Source organism: Crocodylus porosus, unplaced genomic scaffold (genome assembly GCF_001723895.1).
Source record: "Crocodylus porosus isolate Cpor-Errol unplaced genomic scaffold, CroPor_comp1, whole genome shotgun sequence".
In the NCBI taxonomy this organism is placed as follows: domain Eukaryota; kingdom Metazoa; phylum Chordata; order Crocodylia; family Crocodylidae; genus Crocodylus; species Crocodylus porosus.
In genome coordinates, this window is record NW_017728886.1 from 204,949,173 (window position 1) to 204,960,442 (window position 11,270).

General features: G+C 42.8%; 1 long non-coding RNA gene across 1 annotated transcript in view; it reads left to right on the forward strand.

Annotated features, from left to right (window-relative positions):
- LOC109318913 overlaps positions 1 to 9,563 on the forward strand; it is a 20,102-nt gene extending 10,539 nt beyond the window's left edge. The window contains exon 3 of the long non-coding RNA XR_002103348.1: positions 7,252 to 9,563. This is a non-coding gene — a long non-coding RNA (uncharacterized LOC109318913). The remainder of the gene's footprint in view (positions 1 to 7,251) is intronic.
- Positions 9,564 to 11,270: the final 1,707 nt, after the last annotated feature.

Consider the following 11,270-nt stretch of genomic DNA (forward strand, 5'->3'; position numbering starts at 1 on the left):
GCTGACCCCCAGCACAGCTGGAGGTAAGCGGGCTCATGGTGGGAAGGGGTTAACTCCTCGCTCCCTGGGAGGAGGCCGCCGCCCAGGCCCCTACTTGGCCCAGCCCCCCAGGGAGTGACAAGAGAAAGAGTGGGGTACTCACCAGTCCCCCTCCTGTAGGGCAGGGCCCTCCAAATCCCAGGCAGGGCCCCCCTGGCCTGAGAAACCAGCGTTCCCCGATGGCAGGCCCACTGCGCATGCGCACAGTTTAAAAGGGCCTGCCAAACAGGGGAAAAAAAAAAAAAAAAGCTCAGTTAGGCTCCGGAGCTGTGAGGTATGTTGGGAGGGAAGGGGTATGGGAGGTAGATCGAGGCCCCTGTGGTGAAGGAGGGATTGGGGTAGGGGCTGCCCAGCCATGGTGGAGCAGGGCACAGGACAGAGCCACAAGAGGGTCATCTGGGGGGCACAGGGAAGGGAAAGGGTGGCTCCCATCCCTATGCATACCCTTAGGGGAGCTGCAGGAGACATGTGCCCCATGGATCTGTGTGTGAGATGAGGGTGAGCTGCCACTGTGACCTGGGACCAGGAGTGGTGCCTGGGCTCTTTCCGGTGGGAGGCTGGGCCGAGGCTGTGCTTGGGGCAGGTGGCAGCGGCACTGGGATGCGGGAGTATGGAGGGGCTACGGCGAATTCTGGGGTGGCCCAACCCATAGCACCCCCTACCCCAGCCTGCTGCTGCCTGGCTGGACTGTGGCCCTGACCCAACACACCTGCTGGGAAGAGCCCAGTGCCACTACCAGTCCCAGCCTGCAGCAGCAGCCCACCCTCATTCTGCACACTGATCTGGGGGGCACATACCCCCCATGGCTCCCCTGCGGGTGCATCAGGATCCTCCCCCTCTGCACAACCCCAGGGCAAGCCTCTCAGAGCTGTGTCCCGTTGCCCACCCTGGCTGGGCAGTGCCTGCTGCTGCCTCAGCCCCACTCCTTCCCTCCCCACAGGGGCCTTGATCTGACCCCACATGCCACTTCCCTCCACTCACCCCTTCCTCCTCAACAGACTTACCAGCTGGATGCTGCTCACAAAGCTGTTGGCTGCCAATCAGATCGGTATCAGCCAATATGGCTTACTAATAATCAGCCATCAGTATCCGCCCCCCAAAAAAATCTTTATTGGTGCACAACTAATTTTTGTTGCCCTCCGCTGGCATCTCTCCAATTTGTCTACATCCTTTCTGTAGTGGGGGGCACAAATCTACACATAGTCCTTCAGGTGTGGCCTCACCAGTGCTGAATGGAGGGGAGTAATCACTTCCCTTAATCTGTTGACAACACTTTTAATAATGCAGCCCAGTATGTCATTAGCCTTCTTTGCAACAAGGGCACACTTTTGACTCATATTCAGTTTACTGTCCACTGTAACCCTCACATGCATTTCTGCTGAACCGCTGGTTAGTCGGTCACTTCCCAGCCTGTACTGGTGCATGGGATTGTTCTGTCCTAAGTGCAGGACTTTGCAGTTGTCCTTGTTGAAATGTGGTACGGTAGTGAGAGAGTTTTAGTCACAGGTCAGAAATAGGTCTTCCCACTGGATGTGAAATGACTTGGAGAGATAATGCACACAAGTTTGTATTTAATAGTGGGGGAAGTACAGGATAAATTGCTGTTTGCTCTAGAGATAGAAGGCTGAAAATATATCTGAAGAGATTAATGAGCTTCCAGTATAAAGAGGTTGTGCCAGAAAGATAGAAAAGGAGGACCAGTTGGTGGTGGATCTTAAAGCTTATGTGCGAGAGAAATTCATTTTCTAGGTTCTGAAAGGGTCAGGAAACCTTTGGCAATATCTGAAGTGGTGGATGCAGCATTCCCCTTTCTGGTTTGGGAAGCAGCTGCATTTTGTACAAATTGAGGACCAGAGCCACATATATTTGTCTAAATGAAAAGAAAAACTAATTTTAGAATAAGAAATTGGAAAAGAGAGCATCCCCTGCTGATGATATATGGTAGGTGATAGAAGTCAGATCTGCTTAAGAACTATGTAGAAATCTCATGAGTAGGAGGTGGAAAAGAAAGACTTAAAATTTCCTTTTGTCTTTCAGAATCTGTATGAGTCATAGCATAAATGAAGGAAAGATTTGAATCGTGAAAGCCATTTGTGAAAGAATCCTAGTCAAAATTGAAACAAAAGTCCCTAAACAATTTTCTTTTATTAGTTGTGTTGACTTGCCAAGTCCTTCATCTTGGTGGACATGGGTTTCCCTCAGAAATGAAAAGAAACTGAATGCCCTGACATGTTGAAAAAATATGTAGTGCCATTAATGAAAAAAGGGTAATCTAGATGCGCAACAGCCAATTTTCAAACCTGATGTCTTGGCAGTCAATAAAACAACACACAGAAATTATCCAAAGCTCTGAGATTATAATGTAGACTTAAGTGCTTGCCAATTTTCTTTTTGTAAATAAAAAACATTTTTAGTTATTTGAGCAAGAATAACCTCTTTAATCAAGCCATCTCTGATATTTGAAACACTTAAGAAACCTTAAAAACTATTTATTTATGTAAAACAACTTCAGCTTTATCACCACTCCAATCCCTTTCTTCTACTTGATCTGCTGCCCCGCTTTCTGCTCCCAGCCCTGTTCTCCGTGCCCAATTTGCTACTTTGATTTCTACTTCCTGACCTAGCTGCTGTGCTCCCTGCCTCCCCCCCCCACCTGCTGCATGCCTTGCACAGGTTGCTTGTGGCACCCTGGCCAAGCCTGATCCAAGACTTAGAACATATCAGAACTTTGAGGAACCAATCAGTAACAGACTAAAGACAACACGAGTAAGTGTAATATGAACAAGAATTTAGATTAATCACCACAGACGGACCCAAAAAGTTAATCAGCCAGACAGTAAACAAAGGCCTCCTAAAGTAGCCCTGACACTTTCAGGTTACAAGAAGCTTGGAAACATATTGTAACAAAATGCAGCTGCTGCTAAAGATCCAAGAAAATTGATTGTTGAGTACTTGCATATTCTTATTTATAACTGAAGATCATGAAGGACTGGTATGAATATAGGCAATTAATAACCTATATCTAAGAAAATGGATATAGAACTACTTAATCCAAGTACCCCAGCAAACACCTTGTCCTTGATAACAGGGAGCAAAAGAAAGCATCCACATGAAGATCATGATGAACACTTTGCTGGGGTCGTGGACCCCAGTACTCTTTCCTGCCATGGCATGGGGTTGGACTCAATGTTCTGCTCAGGTCTCTTCTGACCTTATCAACTATGAAACTATGATCTGATAACTCACTGGGATCTATCAAAAAGAAACAATCTTCAAAAATCAAGAACCAGAACTAAGATATACAAGATCCATATAGACTAAATAAGGTGGTGGTTGTCCTGGGCATTGCAAGGTATAATCACAAGAAAACAACTGCACTTCCTAGCTACCTCAACTTCAAACCACACTAGGGAGTGCCATAGAGTAGAATGAAATGTAGTTGCATTGCCTGCACTACACTAAAAAATAGATGGGTCTTTCTGGCTTTGGTCACATTGGCAAGAGCAAGTAAACTCCCCATTTCAGGCATGCTTAATAACATGTGCCCAGCACTGCACTAAGGTGGCTACATTACATTAAATTCAATGTATAGCCCTCAGTGAGTGGATATGCCATTCTTCATTGCGGTGCTCCCTTGCACTGTCTTTAGGCAACATTGACAGGCCCTCAAAGAATACTAAATTCTGGGAATAGGTGAATCTACTGAATAAACACTGGAGTCTTGTGACAGAAGCCTTTTATTGTGTAAAAAAAAAAAAAGAAAGAAAGAAAGAAAATAAAATTTTATAGACCTAAAGAAATTATGGTCATTATGATTTCATAGTTTTCATAGATTTTAGGTTTGGAAGGGACCCATTAGATCATTGAATCTGACCCCCTGCCCTGGGCAGGGAGAGTGCTGGGGTCAGATGACCTCAGGCAGATGTTTGTCCAGTCTCCTCTTAAATATCTCCATATTTTGGCAACCTCCCTGTAAAGAATTTTTTTCCTGATGTCCAATCTAAATTTGCTCTCCTCCAGTTTGTGGTCATTGTTTCTAGTTACCCCAGTGGGTGCCCTGGTAAACATTGTATCCTCTATTTCCTTCTCCCCCCTCCACCCCCCGTGATGAGTTTGTAGACAGCCACAAGATTACATCTCAGCCTTCTTTGCGGAGGCTGAAGAGGTTCAGGTCCCTCAATCAGTCCTTATGGGGGTTTTTCTGTAGGCCTTTAACCAGACAGGTTATCTACATCCCTCCTGAAACTGGACACAGTGCTCCAGCTGCAACCTGACCTATGCTGCATAGAGGGGAAGTCTCATCTCCCTAGACCTGTTTGTGATGCACCTACTTATGCAAGAAGGCGTGCAGTTAGCTTTACTTATTACCTCATCACACTGGTGACTCGTGTTCATTTTGGAGTCGATTACGACTCCAAGATCCCTTACCACAGTTGTGCTACTTAGAGCAGTACTCCCAGGCTGTAGGTGTGTTGATGATTCTTCTTCCCCAGGTGCAACACGTGACATTTATCCTTGTTAATCTGCATCCTATTCTGTTCCACCCACTTCCCCAGTCTATCCAAATTAGCCTGGATTCGCTCCCTGCCATCTAGTTGGTGTACCTCCCCCCATAGTTTGGTGTCATCTGCAAACTTGGACAGGATGCTTTCTACTCCCTCATCCAAGTCACTAATAAAGATATTGAACAGTCCCAGTCCCAGGACAAAGCCTTTGGGGACTCCAGGACTCCAGTGCCCACATATCTCCAGGAAGAAACTGACCCATCCACCATCAATCTCTGGGTGCATCCCATAAGCCAATTTTCCACCCAATGGGCTTTGTAATAATATACATTGCAACTATTTAGTTTATTTATAAGAATTGGGTGTGACACTGTGTCAAAGGCCTTTTTAAAATATAAGTAAATAACACCTACCTCTATTCCTTCATCCAAGCATTTTGTGACCTGGTCGTAAAAAGAAACCAGATTAGTCAGGCAGGATCTGCCTGCTATGAACCCATGCTGGTTGCCCCTTAACATTATTTTACTTGGTGGTCCCCCACAAATGTGATCCTTAACAATTTTCTCAAAGGTCCTGTCAAAGATAGAGGTGAGGCTAATTGGCCTATAGTTACTGGTTCCTCCTTCCTCCTCTTCTTGAAAATAGAAACCACATTGGTCCTTTTCCAGTCCTCTGGGACCTGTCCTAAGCACCACGAGTTCTCAAACAGTTGCACCAGCAGATCTGCTATGACTCCAGCTAATTCCCTAAGTACCGTAGGATGATTTAAATACATTCAACCCCTGCAGGTGCCCCTTTACTAGGTCAGCACTAACAGTTGGTGGGTTGGTATCTATCCCGTGCTTACCTAAAGTCCCAATGGGATGCATGTTTGTATTTGTGTCCAGGAACACAGTTGCAAAGAAATCATTTGGAAGCTCTGCTTTAGCCATCCTATCTGTTACAAGTTTCCCTAGAACATCTTGAAGTGTTACCCAGCACTTTCTTTTTTCTTCCTATATATTTAAAAAATGACTTTGTGTTATCCTTAACTTTTGCTGCCAGCCTAAGCTCCATTTCTGCTTTGGCTGTCCTCACTGCTTCCCTGCAAGGTTGAGCCAAGCGGGTATACTCCTCCTTGGTGGCTGCTCCCTGCCTCCACAGCCTGTAGGCCTCTCTTTTCCCCTCCAGGCTCTCCTGGATTTCCCTGCTCAACCAAGAGGGTTTCTTTGCTTTTTCTTTGCTTTTTTGCCCCTGGGATGGTCTCTTTCTGTGCCTGCAGGATCAGTTCCTTGAGAAATCCCCATCCTTCCTGGACTCCCATCTCTCTGATGCTTTTACCCATCAGTCCCTCCCTAACAAATCTTCTGAGCTTGTTGAAGTTGGCCTTCCTGAAGTCTAGCACTTCAGCCCTACTAGTTATCTTCCCCAGCTTTCACCAGATACTGAACTCTATCAATAGGTGGTCACTATCGCCTAGGTTACCTTGTACCTGCACATCCCCCACCAAGTCATCCCCTGTGGCCAGCACTAAGTCTAGTAAGGCATCTACAGTTCAGAGTTGAAGACTAGTTAGGAAGATTTAAAAAGGATCCTTGGATGTGCTGAATGCTCTGTACTCCCAAAGAAGTTGTTTGTAAACGATGGCATTAAAAGCTATAGTGTAGGTAGCTTTCATAAATACATCAGAAACAAAAGGTCTATAGAGAAAACATGATAATTAATAAACAAGGATATTAATTTGATGATGACCCCTTTGGCTGAGACACTGAACTGTTGTTTTAATTTTTTCCTTGTTGAACTTGGATGAATCTGGAAAATTGGAAAGTGGGGTCACTTTTTCACTACTGCCTCACCCCTTTTCATCCTGGCAAATCTTGCTGTTTTCTGTTCCCAAAGCAATGAAGTTTGGTGCCCAGGGCAAAGCCCACAGTGGCAGCCCACCTTTGCCCCGTGCAGATCCAGGGGGCACATGCACCCCCATGATTGTCCGGGAGTGCACGCAGCAGCAAGCGCTGCTCTTGCCCTGCACCCCGCCAAACAAGCTGCGAACGGCTCTGTCCCACACCCCTCCTTGGCTGGGCAGCGTCTGTTGGCATCCCTTCGCTTCGGCTCCTGGGGAGGTCGCCCCGCTCACCCCCCACCTTGCTACAGGAGTGCATACTCTCACTGACGCATGTGCACATGCGCGCGCACACACACACACACACACACACACACACACACACACACACACACACACACACACACACACAAAACAAGCCAGGAACAAAGAAAGAGGCAGATGTTCTGATTTTGCATTTCAAAATGTTTGGTTTAGTCACATATCTTTGTGATAGATCTTTATGTGGTTCTTCTTTGTGATGCCAGCATCCACCTGTGATATAATTCCAGGCTAATAGCAATCACCAGGGTATTTTGTGACATTTGTACATCTTTCTTTATGTTGTTAGGATGATTTTCATTTATAGGGATAAACTAGAGCATCTCACAGTTGCAAGCTGCCTCTGGAAAGGTGTGAACCCAGGAAGCCTGACTGGGTTGATATTGTTATCTTCTCTACTGTGTTGTCAGTGTTTTATAATATTGCACAGTAATAATCTTGCCACCTCACAGGCCTCTGCGATTTGTTTATTTTTCCTCTTCTTATTCATGAAATCTTTCAGTTTCGTGCTTAGTTTTTTTCTGTAACTTGTAATCAAATTTCATTTCATTCTTCTTTTTGTAGGTCTCAGATGAGTGTTGTTGAAAAATGAAACCAATTAAGAAACATCTGCAGACAACTGAATGCTGTGAAGTGTGAACAATGAAATTTCTTTCAAGAGAAGAGAAATACCACTCTGAACATGTCTGGGAAAGGTCTTTCCAAACAAAAAGGCTTGTTCATGTCTTTTTTATAAATCTTATGGTGCTTGAACATGTGCTCTAAAGAGCACAGAAGTCTGAAACAGTGTTGATCATACTTTGGTAAGATGTTGCATTGATTGTGATCAGTCTAGCCAGTTAAATTCCTAAAGGATTTAGTAGAGGAGTACCATGCAATACTGATCTGATTATGCGTAAGACATTTTACTGTTTGTGGTCCCAGATTCGATTAAGCTGACTGCTAAAGATAACTGTTTTCTGTTCTTTACATCTTTAGAAGTAAGTGTAAAGGGTTTTTTTAATGTCTAATTATGCATTTCCCCCTCTTAACATGTATACATTTCCATTAAGCTTAACCTCAGCTCTACATTTCCTGTGCTTGTAATACATCCTTGGGATAACTACAGCATCCCTGTAATAGTTTTCAGCCTTAACTTAAAAATGTCTACCCCCTACTTTGAGGCCCAGTGGCAGAGTGGTTAAGCTGCCTTCCTACAACTCCAGAGACCCAGCTGTAAATAGGCATCTGGTCATTTTGGGCTGGGAAGTCAACAGGGGGCGGATGAGATGCTAGTCACATCTTTCCCTTGTGTGCCATTGGCTACAGAAAGTGGTGAGCTTTCACCATAATAACTCAGACAGACATAGGAGTCTTAATTATAACTCCAATTTAAGATGGGTTACTATTGTGTGGGGGCTACTCATGAGAATTAATCATGGAAAGAATTTTCACCTAGCTGCTTGGCTGAAATGAAGCCTTGGAAGATTTGTGACCTAATGATCGCATTTAAAGGATAAGCTAGCTAGCTTGAGTACTGCTTGCAGTGTAGCTGTAGCAGTACTGAGCTCAGTGCCAGCAAACCACCAGAACATTTCCTCTGCTTCACAGGTAGTTTTGTGCCAAGCACCATGCTGCTGCAACCACACTAGGGAAATTATTTCTGTTTCTTGACTAGGTGGAAATAACATTTACAGCTGAGTTTCCAGTAGGAACTTAAAACTTTTCTTGAAAGGTTCTTGCTGGTACAACCCCATGCCTAGAGTCCCAGCTATTATAAACTGGCGTAGTTCCACTTAAGTCAGTGAATCCCATTCTTATATGTATAACATTTATTTATTTATATAGTCAATTTATAAGCTGCCCCTCCCAACAAAGGCTTGGGGTGACTTACAGTAAGAAAACAGAATAACTTAAAAACAGGAGTGGCAGAAAGGAACCAAAACTACTTAAAAACAAACTAGAACAGAGACCACCCCATCTCCCCCCAAACAACAACTCATCCTGGTTTTGTTTGGTGAATGCATGCCCAAATAAGGTTTTACAGTGCTTCCAGAAATTTTTGTTTAACGTGATAGGGTCCTTAACTTGGGTCTGCAGATACTGCCACCATAATACTAAGCTTAATCACACAATGATGGAAAGCACAAAAGGGGTTATTACAAATTAATTTAACGCTGAAACAAACATGCCATTATTTTGCAGTGCTTTCCAAGCCTAATCAAAGTAAAGTGGCAGAAGATTGTGAGGAAGCCAGCCCTGTCAACAGCTCACTGGCTATGCTGTACATACTCCTTGATAAAAGACTTTGGCTTTCACAGTCTACATCCCTCCAAATTTAAGAAGCACAGAATTCACTATAAATGTCTTTGATGATTTTTCCTGGAGAGGTCATTTAGATCAATACAGTATAAATCTCTCTTAGGTAGAATATTTCACACAGTGGGTCTCTAGACACTACAAATCCATAAGAAGTCATCCAAAAACAAACAGGAAAATGCCTAATGAACTGGATAAATATAGCTAGATAAAAATAACAGTCTATTTATTAATCTGCTCTCTATCTAGTATTCTCCCCTTATCCACTTGCACTGTAGCTACTAAGAGAGAGAGAGAGAGAGAGACATAAAAGGCTTATCTTCCGATGAGTTCTGAGAATGAAAGCTTTTGCTTTTACTCAGACTTTTGCCTTTTCTCTTACAATCTCGCCATCTCTATGCTAATTTCTGTAAAGCACCCTTTAATTGTATTATCTCTCATTGTAAAATATTTCAAGATTCTCTGTTCAAAAAAGTCTATAGAAATAACAGGCTGAACCAAATAAATCTTTCTGCTAATGTTTTGATGCCTTACAGTGCTGTGTTGAATATCAGGGTATTAAGAGCTTGTGAAATATAGCAAATGTATTACAAACAACTACAGTATCCCTCTTACAACACTGAGTTTTCTAGTTTCTCACTCTACCAGCCTCTACTTACTGGACCCCTTTCATTATGGTTGCAGTTGATAGTACCTGAGAATGAGGGAACAAAGGTGCATTGAGACCTAAGACTGTACATTCCTCAAAAAAGAGATAATTTCTTTTTCTTGTCTGGAAAAATCTCATGAACAATAATGGTTTTAAAGAACAGAAGGGCAACATAGTAATAACAATAGCTCGGGACTGGGCCCAACTTCTTGTTACTAATTTGCTGGATAACTTTGGACAAATCATTTTTCCCCCCTCTCAGCTTCTTTATCTTTAAAACAAGGCTAACAGTGCTTATCTATATTTGAGATTCTTGGATAGAAATCCCTAGTATTATTATGATGTAGGTTTGGGGGTTTTTTAAATTTTTTAAGACTTTTCTATGTACAATTTATTGCACCTCTCCTGATGTAAAAATCAAAATGCTGCATTACTCAGATTCTGCTAAAGAAACTTTAATTTCCTTTTTTCTGACACATGTTCACCTAAAGGTGGTGCTGATTAATGGCCAGAATGACAAAGTGGCACATTTAGCATTAAAAACAGCCAAATTCTAGGTTTCATTCTGCCTGGACAGCATCATACTCAAACTCAGATAATCCCATAGACTCAATCAAACCTTGCAATTGTATTATAGAAAACTACCCCCAATTTTACTGAAAAATCTTATAATGCCTTTAAGTATTGGGAAATAAGTTATTCATTTTTTTCCTGTTTGAAACAATTCTTTCAAAGTTTGCAGTCTTCTTCATTTTCAGTGTTTTCCCCAAAGCCCCCCTACATGTTTTCTGTAGGAGTCGGCACAAAGCAATAGAGACATGCTGAACATATTGATTACCAAGTAAAATGGTTACCCTAGCAACTAGAACCTTAGGAAAGCTTTCAGAACTTCCTTCCTTTCTCATGTGACTTCTTTTTATTTTTTCTCTAATGGTTTCACATATCACAGACAGCGGACAAAAAAATACTTCCTTCAAATATATTGCATGGGAGAAAAGCCAATTCAGGTCTAGATTATCTAGTCCACTAGAAATCTGACTACTTCCAGTACTCTGTAGTAATCCATCACTTTTCTAATTGACAGTCAAATTTTCAAGTGCTTCAGGGGCACCATAACCCATTCCCATTAGCTCTCTAGATTCACATTCAAATATGATTTAAGGAAGAGAATTCAAGAAAGGGCCAAAACCACTCTTTCAAATATGCCAAGGCAGGTAAGATGAGCAGTTAGAAAGAATTATTTATCCAACAGCCGAAACCGTTCTCTGTTCTTTGTAGAACAAAAAGGCACAGCCCCTGTCTCAAAGAGTTTTCTGTCTAATTTTAGCCAGATGTGAGAAAAGTAACAAATCTAACAGAGCAATAGCAGGGACAAGGATTATAGTAAATCATGCAGTTAATCAGGCACGTTGTATGCATAATCTGATGGTATTTACAGGTATGCGTGTGAGTTTTAAAACATATATGAAGACAATTTCTAAGCCACATAAGAAAAGTTCTTTCTGCATTACCTGTGGTTTTTTAACCCTAAAACAAGCAGAATGCTATCTAACATTTGGGTAAAGTGAATGAACAGGCAGTTTTGAGATTTTAGAAGGAATTCCCTTCACAAGCATTAGGCAGATGCTTGCTAGTC